This window comes from Molossus molossus, unplaced genomic scaffold (genome assembly GCF_014108415.1).
Source record: "Molossus molossus isolate mMolMol1 unplaced genomic scaffold, mMolMol1.p scaffold_m16_p_15, whole genome shotgun sequence".
Taxonomy (NCBI): Eukaryota; Metazoa; Chordata; class Mammalia; order Chiroptera; family Molossidae; genus Molossus; species Molossus molossus.
The window spans coordinates 60,795,336-60,810,756 of record NW_023425350.1 but is presented as its reverse complement, the minus strand read 5'-3'; the positions used below and the strand labels follow the sequence as shown (position 1 = coordinate 60,810,756).

The 15,421-nt window shown below is 35.8% G+C and overlaps 1 protein-coding gene across 1 annotated transcript in view; it reads right to left on the bottom strand.

Annotated features, from left to right (window-relative positions):
* CTNNA2 (catenin alpha 2) overlaps positions 1–15,421 on the bottom strand; it is a 97,119-nt gene that overhangs the window by 19,727 nt on the left and 61,971 nt on the right. The window lies entirely within an intron of this gene.

Below are 15,421 nucleotides of genomic sequence, written 5' to 3'. Positions count from 1 at the left end.
CTCTCTCTCTTACATCTGTGAACAGTTGTATAACTTTCTACACAGACTGACAGGCATAGGATAACAGCTGTTACCATGAAAAAAAAAAAAAAAATAGAGAAAAAAAGTTAGCACTTCTAAATGATGACTGATTCAAACATATAGTTATATAAATAATATAGGTCAGGCCCAATACTGGCAGGATAGCCTGATTTTTGCCATCATGCTAGGAATGGTGGTATGCACATTTATTTCTCTTTCAATGAAGTTCACCTAATTAAAATGAAAAAGTATCTGAATAGCCCTACCAACGAATACCACTCAGAAACAAGGACTGTCCTGGGTGTCACCCCTATCCCTTAACTCTGAACTTCATGAACTTTGTATTGGAGCAGGACAATGAACTGTGCAAGATGGTCCCTTAAATGTATGTAGTTTCATATATACAGTTATTTTAAGAGCATCACTTCATTGTGTATACATACTAACCATCATCCTTGAAAATTCTTTTTATGCTTAACCAAATTCAAACCAGTTTCCTCAAGGACATTCTTATATTACATTTTAAATTGTACTTTCCTCTAGCCTTTACATCTTAATACTTTATGCCCCCTGAATCTTCTTCCAAGAACATAAAAATATAACAAGTCGGTTTTGTTGCCTTGCAGAGGTCCCAAAATTTTGGTGTAAAAATGAATCACCTGGTATGGGTTGAGGGTTGGATAGGGCATCATTTTGTATATACTTCAGTTTGAGTGAGTATAATAACCTATCACAGTTACTATTTCTGACTCTTTCCCATGCTAATGCCTTGTCCATCCGTAGGAGAGGGAATATCATGTGTTATTAACTCAATAAAGGTTTGTTGAATTATAAATCTAATTAATCCTCTATTTCTGAAATTACATTTTAGGGATATTTAAGGAAGCAATTGTTATTGTTCTCTTGAGACAAATCTAATTATAGTATTTCTAACTTTCTTTAATAATCTATATTATTCCGAAAAGTTTAAGGAAGGCATTCCTTTCTTTGAAAACCTGATGTTGATGCTGCTACTCCATCATTCGTATCTAGACAAGTTTAGCTTTTACAAGTAATTTTCTAGTCATGATAGGAAATTAAGAAACATTTCACTGGATGATGTAAACAAAGTCCTTAGAATCTGGGATAAGAGGGTAAAGCAGTTTTCTTCATGGAACTCCAGTCTGTTAGAAAAGCCAAAGTACTAACTTGGATGCGAATACACACAAAAAACAGTGCCCTCTACATGATGCAAAGTATACATAGCAAATCATCTTTAGCAACGGACAGGCTTTTGAATGTAAATGGTTTTCTTTGTCAACGTGGGCGAATCATGCCCAAATCAATAACCTCTTTCCATGTATACCAGGGAAAAATACTTGCATAAACATGTGTAGTTTACTTAGTATTTAAACCTTCTCAACACTGGCTGTTTGAGAGCAGAATACGACATGATTCCTGCTCAGTGCACAAAGAAACGTCCTTTTGTTTTGGAAAAACATCCTGGTTCCATGGATTTTGCTTAGCTAATGGGCATTTTTCATGACCATGGGCACTTCCATGGCCATTGCTATTTCTAAACCTGTCAATGATAATCCCTTCCCACCTTCATCAGAAAACCAGAAAGTCTCAGAGCTAGAGTTTCCTCTTGTTCCTAATTCTTTCCTTTTATTCATTTCTCTTCCACATTTGTGGCTGTGAGTGATCATATGAACTTCGGTGTAACTGTGAAAGTAGCTGCTGGATTATATCTTTCTGTGGTCTCACTCGTCTAAAATGCTTCCCGGCCATTCTAACACAAAAACAAACCACTCTGTTCAAAGTTAGTGGAAGGCCTCAGCTTCTGCCAAAGCCTTCCTTGTACAATCCAGAATCAAGTGTCTTGGGTCTTTGACACTTACTGTTTTCACCTCTAAATTGACACTTGGCATGTATCTAGACTCCCAAAAGGTCATGCATTCCTCAAGAGTAGGAGCCAGGCTTTACATGCTTTTATCCCCCTAAGCACATAGCTCAGTACCCACCCATTCCCAGCTCATCAACCCTTCCCATCACTTAGGAAAATTTTTCCAATATTGCATAACCAATTTTGAATGTTAGAATCTCAATGAAACCTAGCTCCATCTATTTCATAATAGATGAGGGTCTTATTTTCTAATCTCAAAAATGAGAACAACATAAAATTATAGAATTAAAAAACAAATCAACACATAGCTAACTATCATGGACTTGAGATTGTCCATTTAAAAGAATATGATCCACTAATAGTAACAAAATACTACTGCATCAGATATAGGGTACCCTCTAAAAACTTAGGTTGGACTATAATTGTCTTTCTGGTTTAGATAATTGTGGGACTCATTTAAAAAAGTCTCATCAACTATTCAATTCTTTTCCCCATAAACCATTTCTTCAAAAAAATATAATAAAGCAAAAATGTCCTTGGGCAAGGATTAAAAAAAATAATATATATATAGTAATAAAACCATAGATTTCTAGAGCAGAAATACTTTAGAATAAGATATATCCATTAGATTATCTATGCTCATTTTACAGATGAGAAAATAAAGGCCCAAAAGACCTAAGTAATTTACATTGTTCCCTTATTAGGCAATGAAAACAATAAGACCAGTGTTCAGATCCCAAATTATTCAACTTCTGTTATACTTCGCTGTTTCCTTTTGGGCACAATTTATGTGTTTTTAAGTGATAGCTTCAATATATACAAAATGAATTCAACACTGAATGCCACTGTACATGACATGCACATGGATACACAAGGGCACACACAACACATTCCACAGTAGACTCTCTCAGTTCACACAAGTGTGTGACACAACTGTTCCCAACTCACGAAGTTTAAAGATGATTGTATTCCAAGGGTATGTAAAATATGAGCATTTCTTACCTGGCAGCTGTGTGAAGGTTGATAAAAGACATTAAACACTTGAGCTATGATTCAACATCAGATTTTTCTGGCACTGAAAGTTGACTTGCATTGGTGTTTCAGGGGTCTAGCATTTTTAATGGAAGGTAGGCCAGAGACTTGAGAGGGAGCACCCAACATGTATGACTTTGACACCCAACATATATGACTTGACCCACACTGCAATACTAAGCCAAGTGCAGGTGATTATCACCCAAATCCTCCTATCGGCCAGTCATGGCTCTATTTTTCCGTTTTGTACTTGAAGTCACCACCATTACAGTCACGTCGGGTTAGAAAGCTTAGGTGGGAAATTACTTCAGTAATTGCCACACGATTCTACCCCAGGTAACAAAAGGGCAGTATCAGCTCTAGTACATGCTCTAGTCCATCAGTTCTCAAGCTGTGGGTTGCGACCCCTTTGGGGGTCTAATGACCCTTTCACAGGGGTTGCCTAAGACATAACAGTAGAAAAATTATAGTTATGTAGTAGCAACAGAAATAATTTGATGGTTGTGGGTCACCACAACATGAGGAACTATATTAAAGGGTTGCGGCATTAGGAAGGTTGAGAACCACTGGTGCTTTTGAGCTGTTAAAGTGTATAAGTTAGGAAGGAGGAGGAGATCTACCCATACTAGGAAAGCTATTGATTAGCAAAGACTCCTCCTTTGAAACTGCCCTTACTTCTTTAACACCAATATCCACACTTAGCCAATTAACTCCGGATGTGTTATACTTTTAAAAAAATAAATGATACCTTCTTAACATTTCATAATACTCATAAGCCACACAAGGATGCTCTTATCCCACCTCATGAGGGCCTCCCGTTTTGATGTTAATCCTTTCAAAAACACCCACTCTGATGCCGAACATCTCTTACAGATGTATTCACCTCTAAGAACTTACTTTGCCCTTTTTTATAGCAGCTGACATCTTGACAGTTTTAATAGGTACACAGAAGCAAACAAGGGAGGTGGAGAAAAATGCTCACTCCACCCGATCTTTTCTTTGTATACACTAAGGCATATACAAGAACTAATCAGTAACAGAAACCCCTATGAAACAAAGGACAGCAGCTTTCCACAGCTCTTAACTACCAAGAAATCCTACCAGACAGCATCAGTAGTATCATTACATGCATCAACAATTTAAAAAAAGGTAGCAAATTTGGCTGTTCCCCTAATCCTGTGAGAATGGTGACTCCTTTTTTTCAAATAAATATTTTTGTCTTTGCATTAGAAATATTTTCACTTGTTTATAGCAAAAGCCAGAATTGTTGGCAATTCTTATGTATCAGTTTCTTCACAGTTTTACCCCACAATTTGAGAAGAGCAGACTGATTCTCTGAGCAAATATCAATAAAGGATATTCTGTGATCCAGAAATCTTTCAAATGAAGAACAAATTCTCCTCACCAGCCTTCCTTAGACAAACTCCCTGAAGGACCACAGAACAAATTCATTCCTCATATGCAATGGCTTTCAGTCCCAATGGGAAGAAAGATTGAGAAATAGAGGAATAAAAATACTGTTTTCATTTCTCAAGTTTAGATCACACTTGAAGAGTAAATTTGAGCCGTAGAGGTCTTCACCTATCTAGAGAATGAACAAGTAGACCCTTTCTCCAAAGTTGGTTAATAATAAGACGCTTGAGTAGTCACCTTGTTACCTCCTTGCAACCCCATTTTCCTGCTTTCAAAAGTAATGTTTACAGTGAGACAGATTAGATTAGAAAGCAAAGTTACTCACCATGGAGGAATCACTGCTTCCACTCCCGATCGGAGCTCCCTCAGCACAGGTTGGGAGGTGGGTAGAAAGTTGACTAGCCCTGCCCCCATCTATGACATCACAATCTACCTCATAAAAGGTAGTGAAAGTGCTCTGAACTCCTGTCTGATTTCCGAGAGATACAGAAAAGAGAGCGTGAGAGAGCGAGCAAGAGAAAAATAAATAAAACGTACCCTATTGGGAAGGGATTAGGGAGGTGGAAGAGGGAGTGGGTAATGGGGAGAAAGAGTCATACGAAGGAATTCGAATTCAGTGCTGAAAGAGATGGGTGGGCCTCTGTGATATTAAGCAGCCCGGTCATTAGGATTCCTCATTGATTCTCTTGAACAGGTCAATGGACCACCTGGGAAAAGGAGGATGAAGAAGCAACCTGCCTCATCAGGCATTAGCGGGGCAACTGCAGTGGGTTCAAAGGGGAAGAATCCCCCGTTTAAAGCACTGACGATCACCAAGAGAGAAAGCAAGGGCTGCAGCTTTTAAAGCCTGGAACAGGACATGGGACATCTCAGATGTCTTTCTTGGAAGTTCCATTGCCCTGCTGTGTGATCTTCGTCAAGGCCCCAGGTCTTCACACCTCTAGCCAGTAATGTCACTAAAGGGATACTTACCTCTTTCATTGGAATCACCAAAGAACTAAGACATTCATTGTTGCGAAAACTGCAACTCTTTTTACTCTTCCTTTTTGTACCCAAGGGGTGGATTGCGGGGCAAGCACAGTTTCAAAGATAAGGCAATAACTAATGCCTATTTCTACCTGTAAGATTCCACCTCTAAAAATGTTACCTTTGACATAAAATATTACAGTCTTGACTAAATTTTTCCATGTATACTGAATATGACATACATCTAAAGGGGATCATGAGAGCCCACCTCAAAACTGGAGAAAAATCAAACAGCAAGATTTTTATACTCATGAAAATCCCCTGCACTGCTGGACTCAGAGGTCAAGTTTAATTGACTCAATGATGCTAAGTGACCAAACATTTCTGTCAAATGCTGTTGTGCTATGGTCATATAGTTATAGCTTTGTTTACTCTGAATGATTTTTTTTTTGGACATCTGCTAACGTGGAAGAATAATGTGGAGAGAACTATGTTTTATTTATTTTTTCATATGAAGATTCAGAAATTTAAAATGTGAACTACTCCAAGTTGTCAATTGGGTATTATGACAAAACAAAAGGAAGGGGCAATATTGAAGAGTACGCAGGTCCAGAAACTATCCACATGGAAGCCAGATCTCTTTCCACAGAAAATATTTTAGTAAAAAAAAATTTAAATAATAGCTGTAATTCATGGCATAATAAGTGAGTAAAGCCTAAATGGCCATTTCTGTACGCAGATAAACAAGATTCCCAATTTCGAATTATTTTAAGTTTTCAGCCAATCTAGCTCTATTTCTAGTTCTGTCATTCTTAACTGACTAAATACATAAGTGAATTAGGTAATCACAATTTAAAATTAAGCAAAACTGAGCGAGTATTTTGAAACACAGAAGCTACTAAATTCAATCTAATTTACAGATTTGGCAACATTACTCTCATCTTTTACTTCAAAGCAAATTTTAAAGACATTTAAAAAATATTCTAAGAGCATTAAAGACAATAGAAAAGAAAAAAAATCTGGCATATGAGAAGAATAAAATTGTCCTATGTTTGACTTTTTCTGCACTTATTAGAGAAAGTAATAATACTCTGCTTATGTTTTCATTGTTCTATTTTTATTTTTAATAATTCCAAGTCTAAATTCAAATTCTATATTCGACAGTTTTTGGTGCAGGAGATTTCCTAATTAATGGCCCTAGGAAGTCTTATTGTCTTCCAGTTTTTACATAATGGATCATTAACTAGTTGGCTTATCCTTGCTTTTTTATGCTTTATAACAAGTCCATTTGGTTTTTAAAATTTGGCATTTCTTAATTTTGCCATTGTATAGAATTCATTAAAGCTCAATATTTTAAGAATAATCATGCACTTGCCCATTCTTCCAATAAACACCTTAAGATTTTTACTACCTAACAAAGAAGGTACACTCCCCTCTATGTTAATTAAACTAATAGAAAAAAAAAAAATGGAGTTACATGTTGTAAATATTAAAACAAGCTGGAACTAGATTATAATCTATTATTTCTCATTATTTATCTGCTGTTTATTTGGAAATGGAACATGACTTCAGGAACCCAATGCAAAACTAGGCTGCATCAAAAGGATGCAGAGTGGTGAACTGTGCTGACTTTTTAATATGATTGAATTTGATGTCTTTAGTTAGATTAGTTAAAATAACAAAGCTTTCTTTGACACACAATGCAATGCCAGGATCAGATCATTTCCAACTATTCTTAGGATCTAGCTTCTTGACACTGTATATGAAAACTAAGTCTTGCAGCAACTATGGATTTGATGCATACTTTTTATAGCATTATAGAAATGGATGACTTAGCCCTTCAAGACAAAATATGAAGTAATTGCAAGATTTCAGCCAAGAGACCCTATTACTAAAGTCATGATTATAATTTAACTCTGACCAGAGAGATGTAAGGTTGATTTCAAATTTTTGCTTGTTGAAAAAAGTTATTTATTAATCCTTTTAGTGAAAAGGATTGAGAAAAGTCAGGTGGAATAATTTGTACACTCTGAAAGAATGAGCTGCGGATGTATTTACAAATAATTCACCATGGAAGACATAATCAGGCAGTTGGCATGCAATTGGAACAAAATGTTATTGAAGAGAAACAGCAAGGGAGAATCTAATTTTGATAGCAACAGATCTGAATCAGGAGTTCTTAGATAAAAAGCTTATGTTTTGAGGTTTTTTTCTATGATACTGTCTCATATACAGACCCTTAGGCTTAAAAGAGTACATGATTCTTAGAAGATGATGACTGGAACTTCTCCAGGATATTATTCTCGCTCAGTTGCAAAATAGATTTGTAAAAGGAAATGGATGAAAGGGGTCAAGAGAGAAGTTGTGCGGATTTGACAGAACATCTAGACCGAGTTCCAGGAAGTCAAGTTCATTATCAGCAAGGCATCAGCACAGAGGAAGGTATTCAGAGAAAAGCAATCAAGTAAGATATGGTATTAATAATGAAAGAAAAGATTAAAGTCTAAATTATGAAAGCTTGCCTTCAAGAAAATAGGATTTAGTATAACATACTTGAAATGCATTTATTAGCCAGAAGAAAAATGTTCAAAATAGAGTAAGACAATGTCCTCTGAAGCAATAAATATATCTGAACTAAGAAAACTCCACAGTGCCCATCCCGAAGTCACTTTTATTTGTAAGATACATGGGCAATAACATGGCACATATTCTTTTGCTACAGGTTATGATCAAAGCCATATTTTATAAATCATTTGAATTAAGCTGAAGAAAGCATTTGACAAAAGAATCTGTAGGGGTAGAATGTAGATGATAGTAAGTTGCCCCTCCCCCCTTTTCTTTTGGTAGAATGTTGTAAACCAAGAAACACAGCGAGTACAGAGATAGCTATCAACAGATACCCTGATCTTCTGGCTGAGAATATTGAACAGTAAGACAAGAATAAATAAAGAAAAAAATAAACAATAGCATACACAATCTAATCAAAGCACAATGGACAGAAACGTTTATCTTTTAAGAAAATTATTTGCTATTAGAGATAAAGGACTCTGGAAGGCAGCCATGCTCACCAGTATACCACCAACGCGAGATAAAGGACTCTGAATGCCCTTACCCAAATGATATTTAGCACTATGCTTTTTACATAGTTGGAATGCAACGGAAATGTTATTTCGATTAATTAGAAAATACCCTTATGCAAACTAAAAATAAATACCACTCTCTGAAGTTCTAGTTGTTAGTTTGTCATTAGAACTTAGGAACAACATGTGGAAATACTGCTCTTTCTCTAGAAAAATATTTTCAAAATTTTATAAAATCCAGTAAAGAACAAAAACATTCTGTTTCTGCTTGACTCTGGTGTCTCTTTATTTCTTTCATTTTTTTGCATTATCTGAGGTAATGAAAAATTGTGCAAAATCAATAATGAAATCCCCAGATAATATTTAGTATATGGTTTTAAAGTTTATCTTTTCTTTTATTCTTATTTATTTTTATATCAACTTGTTTACATATTATCTTCTTTTTCTTCAACTACTTTCAGTCCAGGAATTCTTGAGGCATGTCCAAGTTAAAAAAAAAATTACAATGGATTTAATTCAAAATAATGTATTTCTTGACTAGGGCTGATAAGTCCAAGTGTATACAGAAACACCAAAAAACAAGAACTGAATTGCAGATACTGTTTCTAAATAAAGGTATTTGCTCAACACTTTAGATTCCCATAATTGGTCCAATTGAAGGGATTTTCTCTCACATATTCAAAATTAGTTAAAAAGGGGGAAGAAGTAGCTCCAAAGACACTACCACAGACATTAATGATTAAGACATATTAACATCTTAGAATAAAATTCAACAATGATCACATGAAGACAATATTTCAAAATGAGAATCATGTCTTATGGGAAAATGTTATAAACCAGTTCTTCTTAAATAGGGTTGCCTGTGTTTCAGATATTAAAAGATATATGCAATCATTGTCCCTCATGTAGGTATCATACTCCCATGTGTCTAATTTTCAAGCTTTCACAAAATATTATCATTCATTGGCTGCCAAATAATTCTCAGAATATTAAGTGACACCTAAGGCATTAAGTGGCAATATATTAAGGTGTGAATTATTTGCTTTCCTTATTTTAATTTAGTGGTTTTTCATAGCTTTAAAATACTAAAATCAAAAGGGATGAAAGTTCTTTGACTGAATGACAGGTAATAGCATTGAGATATCTCAGGCAAAAATGTCTTCTTAAAGCCACTAACTCTTTCTACTCTTACAAGTAATAAATGCCCTTAAACTAAAATAAAACTCCTCAGCCCATAAGTTCAGGGGATGCAACCCAATCAATCCACAGAGTAGATCTGACTTAGGCCAATTCATCTCTCTCTCCAATTAAGGGGAAAAGAGTTATTTGCTTGGTTCACATCCCAGTCTTGACAAAAGAGAGTCTGATTTCTTATTTTGGGGATGAGAGCATTTGACTATAAAGTCTTTCTTTTGTTTGTTGTTGCACATCAAACAATTCAGTAAGATAGCCCTCTGGTTTAACTCCATCAGTGAATAACTGACTTTTTTTTTTCAATGAAGAGAATGGATCATATTGGTAAATGTAGGGTCACTGTCATAGAGTATTTAACTGAAAAGCCATGTCTTAGAACAGAGCACAAGACTATTCAGGGTGATACCTACACAGGTGTGATGCAATAGACACAAAGCTTCCAATGATGACTGACACCCATGGAGACTTTTACTTTCCTTATAAGATTTCCTATTTCCCATTTCTTCCAAAAATAATACCTTGAGTTTGTTCAATGCCACTTTTATAACAATGGGAGAATGAATTGGCACTGAAAAACCACTTAAGGGTTATTTTCTCTGAAGGTTTGCATAAGTTGGCTTGTGCAAATATTAAAGACAGGTACACTGATATGAATGTAACTAAGGAAGACTTGATGCACAAATCAGAATTTAAATGGTCCTAGTTTTACTATCATAACAGATTAGGGGGATAGACTTTTGGGAGGAAGATGGAATTATGCAACAACCCATCTTACTAGCAAAATATGTGCCATTCTGCACATGATAGATATTTGACTGAGTATCTCCACTAGTCCTCTATCCACACTTGTAATCTGAACTTTGTTTTTATCTTACTCCCTTTAGATCTGGACTCTCCTAGTCACCCTAGGTCAGAAAAAGTCCTTTAACCCAAATACTTAATGGACTACTCTCTGAAAGATCTGGACACAATTCTTTGGAACTGCTGTAAATCCCTTAAACACATAGCCTTTTGTTCAAATGAAGCACAAAAATGCACTCCAGACCCAAATGGAAATAGTTGGAAATTTAGATTTTTTTCCCATTACTCCTACACTTTCATCAGTAGTGATGATAAAAAATTGACAATAGACAGAAGCAGAATATATAAAAAGGAGACTCTCCAAAAAGAGTTGCTTAAAGTACAGGTCTACATAAATAGGTGCAATGCTTATTTCAAATGACTGTTTCATCCTAATTCAAAACATTTTATAGAGGAAAAACAGAACTTTTAAAATAAAATGCAATTCTCATCTGAACAAACCACAATTTTTACATATATATGTAATATATTATATATGAAATTATATAAATACACCAATTTTCTTTTCCCTGAATTGTACTGGATCAGACATGCCACTTGTCACCCATGTGTCCGGTTCTTGATTACTGCTTTTTCTGAGGGTAAGGGAGTACATGTCAAATCAAGTGTATCTGCTGTGTATAAATGTGTGCAGATCCACATACATATCTTTGATTACATGCCAATGTTAGGTAAGATTAATCTGATTATTATTCAGTATTTTTATGAATATTTTTTATCACCATACATATCCATGTTCATTTTAACTGAGCCTATTTTTTTTAATGATGTGAAACATAGGCAGTAAGAATGACTGCAATTGACCCCTTCTTCTCTAATTTTATCTTTTCCAATTCAAACCCTACCAGTGTCACAAATTATACTTGCTTGCCTTGTCAAACTTCTCTCCATAACTCAGTTACAATGGATTCAGATTTAAAAGGCAAAAAACAAGACTGTGCATTAAGGCAAGTTACTCAGTCCAGCGGGATTAGGTTACGGCTCCACTCCAGCAGATTGAGGACCTAGGGAACTAATGTTCCTCACCTCCAAACTGTTGCTATATTTGTTAATATAATAATAATAATAATAATAATAATAATAATAAAAAGGCCTGCAGCCCTAATCACTGCAGCTCATTGGTTGGCCATCACCCCATCCACTGAATGGTCACCAGTTGGATTCCTGGTCAGGGTCCATACCCAGATTTTGGGTTTGATCCCTGGTTGGGCGCATATAGAGGCAACCAATTAATGTTTCTCTCTCACATTGATGTTTCTCTCTCTTTCTCCTCCCTTTGAATCTGTCTAAAATATCAATAAAAACAGTTTTGAAGAAAAAAAAAAAAAGACGCATATGCAAAAAAATGTATTAAATTTCTAGCATTTTCTTGTGGAGTCAGCTCTAAGTCATACCAATGTCCCTCCATTTCTGACCTGAACATCAAATTCTTGCCCTAAGCAGAGTTACTGCTCTTGTGTTCTGGCTTCATGTTATAATGAAGCTCCTGCTATATTTGAACCCCAAAAAAGTGGATTTTTCCGTTTTATTAGGATGCTTGATGTTCAGCATTCTATATTCTAAAATCCTACAGTAGTGTTTCTAATCATTTTCAGAATAACACAACAGAATATAAATCTTTGGGTAGGTGGAGATAATCTGAGGTTTTAGAATGGGTCTTATTTCTCCAGAACTATGTGTCCATCTTTGCTTTTAAATTTCAAAGAACCCATTAAATCCTCTGAAACCTAGTGAATAAAAATTAATAAAAAAACATGAGAAATGTATTATGGCATTAGAACTTATTTGTATTCAAAATATATTTACATACTTGGAACACGTTGGTTCAACTTTTCTCCCATGATGAATACAACACTCAAATTTAGTAGCTATTACCTGTACTAAAAAAATTATGATATGATATGATTAAGTTTCTCTTTCCTTTGTTTCCTCTTCTTCCCTCTTTCATGCCTCTTCCCTCCTACCTTCCCCTCTTCCCGCTCTCTTTCTTTTCTTCTTTCAACATTTCTTTCCCCAAAATGCATGTAACCTGACTTACAAGATTTAATAAGCAAACATGAAACTAAGCAAACACGAAACTGAGCAAACAAGGCCAGTTTATAAACTAAGAGACTATTTCATTTTCTGGATGTTAATATTCTCTATTTTCACTCTAACTTTTTTATCCCTCTTCTCGTTTTTAAATTGTTTTTTTTTTTTTTTTTTCCCACGCTTCCATTACCTGCTTAGCAACCCAGCTGAGCTGAGTTGGCTCCCAAATGCATCTTCTACTTTGAGATTTAATAAGAATGGCACCATTTGGCTGTTGAGAAAGGTTTAAGCCAACGAGTTTAAAAAATTGGTTGCCAGCCAGAAAACTAATGGTGCTTCTTAGACAGCAGTTGTGTGAATGAACATATGCTGGTGTACATCTTAAATTGCTTTATTTCTTTAATTCCCCATCATGACTCATGAAGAGCATTTGCTCCCATTGTCCTCCATGACCTAGTGACTTTTCTAGAGCTAACACAGAAGAGGCCTTTTCCAGTGCCTACCTACAGAATCACCTAAAACATCACCTGCTGACATGGTATCTAATTGTGCACATAGACTTTTTAAAAACATCTATACATAATGTCAGCACAAGACTACAAACAATGGCTTTGCATTTTGAAATTCACATTATTTTTTCTTGGCAAAATGAAAATAAACTATCCAAATCTCTCCTGTATGAGGAGAAAGTTTATCTTCTAACAAATGCATTTTCCTGGGGGCTTTTAGGTATTTCAGAGAAGAATCCACAGCTTTGATCCCAGGTACATAAACAGAGGGGAAAAACATGAAAGATTTAAGTATCTCTATTTTTTTTATTGTGCTTTATATTTTAGTTGCTTCTCAAAAATATAACAACTTCATCAGGCCAGACAACAGAATAAATGGAGCCCAAAGCATGGGTGCATTTTCTTGGCAAAATCGATGAAAGTTTGTGTGTATGGGGTCTCACATTCTTGATGCTTTCAAAACTTTGAAGGCAGCCATTTGTGGCTATTTTGCAAAATAAACATGTTGACTTTTTTTCTCCATTAGCCAGCAGTGAAGGAGAATGAAGAATAAGGTGGAGGCAGAAGTGGCAGAGACAGCAGACCACAGATGCAGGCATGGCACCAAATAGCAATCAAGCTTGAAAAAAATCATGAGGAGGCCAAGAGTGGGCTCGTCATCGAGCAATACACAGCAAACCTTTATAATGCATTTGACTCAGAATTATAAAGTTGTGTAACATTCCTCCAAAGAAGCCTTCTCCCATGCAAGGATTTCTGCTCTTCGCCAATAAGACTCAAAGAAGGAAGTAGGCTTCTTGACGGTGTTCTCAACTGCAAACACCTCTGCAAATGCCAACAGTGCGAGTGATAAAAGCCAGTGATGGTTTGGACTACACCTTGATGAGGAAAAGACAATGAAAATGAAGCTCTGGAGGCAGTGATGAACAATGGATACTGAGAGGATGATGGAGAACAACTCTGCCAGGAAAATACTGTCCAGATGAAGCTGTGGAGTCTGAGATCCACAAAGATGCTTTGCGCATCCATGTAAATAATAAGATTAGGAAAGTGACAAATGAAAGCACACAAGGCAAGCTAAACAAAAAGCACTCAGTTCCACGGATGCTATATACAGATGGACATGACCGCTGAATGGTATGAGAAACTATACCATCGAGGCTGAAGATAAGAAAGGAAGCAAGGGAGATGCAATGTTTTGATCACTTCTTGGCAGAGAGAATCTTGGTAGTTACCAACTTGGCAGAAAAGACACATTGCAAGACAGATTGCACTTGGTTGTTGAAGAATGTTGAAGCAGGATCGTTTTGGAAATGCAAGGAGGTGACTGCTTTGGAAAGAGGCACAAAATATCCAATTGATTGGGCTCTAGGTGGGATTGCATGGACCAGGCTTTGCAGATGGCATCTCCATGCAAGCCAGATCAGCTCTTTTCCCAGCTATGCTTTCGCAAGCTAAATAATATAGGAACTGAAACCTCTGGGTTCAAGAATGATTTATCCACATATTTTTTTTGTCAAATGGTCAAATTGATGAATTTTTGAAAATGGCTTAGAGAAAAATTGAGCTTTGCAACCAGCATGATTTTCACAAGGCATTCCCTATGTTGATAAGGTTCTGTTCCTGGTAATGCCACACTTCATAAGGCAGCACCATGGTTGACTGGGAAAAGAACTAAAGGTGGTAGAGCCACACTTCAGAATTGGAAATAGTTTACAATAATAGATGGCAACTTTTGTTAAAAGAGAGGCACTGAGTGAGGGAGGAGAAGAAGCCAAGATGAAGAACCTCAACACATACATTTGAAAATCTTGCCAAGAAATCATGATCCTTCTATTCACTGAACTTCTTATTTCTTTGAATTTGGTGGAATGAACCAGATACTCATATTTTCATGAGAAAGGAAACACTTCAGTGATTGAGTAAAAAAAAATTATATAATTGTTAGTGTTTGACAACTATGTTAGTTTTTGGCAACAGCACATCAACCTGTGTTAAATTTGAATATTGTGGCTTTTAAGGGTTATTGTTAACCTAGTATGCATTGGAACCTGATGAATGAATTTCCATTGTTTTTATCATCTCTAACATGTGAACACAATCCACACATAGAGAGGCTGGCTCGTGAATAAAGAATAAAAATTACTAGGACTAACAAAGGCATGTAGACTCACAATGAGTAAATATGCAAAAGCCCCAAATAATTATAATAGTCACAGCTTGGCAATAAGTTTGCAGACTATGAAATTAGTTTCCTTGTGAAGAATGGAGATTTTACAAGGCTAGTATAAACATAGGGTAATTGGAAAATCAAATTGCTCTTTGTGAGTTATTGTAAGTTCTGCAATAATGGTGATAACATTTATTTTAAAACTACCTCCCTATGAATCACTGTAGTTGGGTGTTTTTAGCAGTACTGTTGCCAAGAA